This window comes from Prunus dulcis, chromosome 7 (genome assembly GCF_902201215.1).
Source record: "Prunus dulcis chromosome 7, ALMONDv2, whole genome shotgun sequence".
Classification (NCBI taxonomy): Eukaryota; Viridiplantae; Streptophyta; class Magnoliopsida; order Rosales; family Rosaceae; genus Prunus; species Prunus dulcis.
This window is the reverse complement of record NC_047656.1, coordinates 7995787-7997887: the sequence shown is the minus strand read 5'-3', so window position 1 is coordinate 7997887 and position 2101 is coordinate 7995787. Positions and strand designations below refer to the sequence as shown.

The window sequence follows — 2101 nt, the reverse complement described above, 5'->3', positions numbered from 1 at the left end:
TTTTTAAATGTTGAACTTTAAAAGCACGAGTTTAAATAAGATGGGCCAGCCGGACACGGCCGTTTGACACCTCTTATCATAACGAGTTGAACCAATTATTAATTTTGCGCGTTTTGGGTCGTGTTTTTCCGGAATCGCGACTACACACCTTTGGCTTCCCCTTCCCTTCCCTTCCCTCTCTCCCTCTAGTCTTCTTCGCCTCTGAGCGACTCTCTTTCTCTGCGTCTCTCTGAATGTTGTGAGGAGAGAGAAAAAAGCAGAGTGGAAATGGAGAGGTACTTGATGGAGTTCCAGGTGGAGAACAAGAATCGTTCGGAGGACACTATTCGGAGATGGAGAAAATCCGTCGCGCTCGTCAAGAACCCTAGCAGGAGGTTCCGCTACGTCGTCGATCTCGCTAAGCGGTCCGAGGCCGAGAAGAAGAAGCTTCAAATCCAGGTCTTTTTCTCTCTCTCTGCTTATGCAGTTTTTACTTTTTTGTTTTCATTTCGTTAATAAAATATGAACACGCCCCCGTTTAAGATCTAGAACTGGTGTAACGTTTTAAAGGTATTGCTGGCCTGATTGTTTGGTCACCGAGAAAAAAAGTGAGGTAGGATATGGGTGAATTGAGTATTTGGGTAATTTAGCGGAAGCGAAAACAATGGAAAACAGAAAATAGAACAAAAGGGATAGGTCTGGAATCACTCCAGGGGTTTGGCTTCACACCAAGTAGTCTCCAATCTCTTGGAAATAAACTTTTCTTTATATCTCAACAACTCAACTCCATAATGAATTACATAGACTGGATATTTATAATAATCTAAAACCTAGAGACAATAGGATAAAAATCGCTTATTAAAAAAGAAATCCTAATTCACCAAGGAACTAAGTAAAAAAAACTAGGAAACTAAAATCAAATCCTACTAAAAATCTGGAAATTAAAATCCTAGTGAAATCTGGAAAGCTAGAGAATCTAGGAAACTAACTAATGATTTCCGCATCAATTCCCCCTGGCTGAAAAGATCTCGACTCCGGCGAGATAAAGCTGTAATAACATTCCAAAATGTCGGGATCAATGTGCGGCAGGTCCTCCTTTGTAATCCGAGTACTACGAGAATCTGGTTTAACTTCCACTTGACTAAGAACTTCTGCATCTTCCTTACACTCATTAAGCGTAATGATATGTAGAGCTTTGGTTTTACCTTCTTTGTCTTGCTCCTCTTCGTTTGGTATAGATTGATTCACGAGCTTGGGTTGAAGTGGCTTTATCGTGATCTTCTTTCCTTTATGGATGAACGAACATATATTTTCTTGACCCAGGATGGAAACATTGTAATCATAGATCCATGGTCTTCCCAAGAGAATATGACTCACATCCATATCCACCACATCACACCAAACATGATCTTTGTAATATGAAAACTGTATAGGAACGTGACATCGTTGGGTAACAAGGATAGAAGATGTATTGTCAATCCATGCTACTCTGTATGGCAAAAGATGCTTCTCGGGCGACAAACCAAGACACAACTCGACCAGTTGACTGCTCCGGGTCCAGTGCAGCGTCATGTGACCAGAAAGGCAGAAGCGCTAGTAGTCCAACCCAACCGGATTCCTGTCAGACCAAGTCACTTCACGCACCTAATGCCAGCATGGTGGCTGAAAGGGGGCATTTAATGCGCTTCACATCCAAGCCAGGTGTCAGCTGGCCACTTGGTCCCTAATAATCAACACAGTGACTGGTGCCCATAACCACTTTATGATCCCGGCATTGGGAATGGTTGGAAATCTCCCCTTTTGCTAGATTTAAGGAAATGGGGAATGGCTGAAGATCTCTCCCTTTCCTAGATTTAAGGACATATGATCTCCCCTTCTCCCACTATAAATACCCTTCACCTACATTGAGACAAAGGTAACAACTATTCTCACTCAGAAACTCTGTATCCATTTTCTCTACTCTAAACCTACCTCTAACTTAGCCATCGGAGGGGGTTCGACTTGTATCACACCAGTTCTCCCCTCTTCAGATAGTTTAGTTGCTTAGAGTGTGCAGGTTAACTTGGAAGATCAACTAGAGGATCACACCCTATCAACACAATTTATATGAATATCATTCATC

General features: G+C 42.1%; 1 pseudogene; it reads left to right on the top strand.

Annotated features, from left to right (window-relative positions):
• Positions 1-86: 86 nt before the first annotated feature.
• Positions 87-2101, top strand: part of LOC117635304 — a 29707-nt pseudogene continuing 27692 nt past the window's right edge.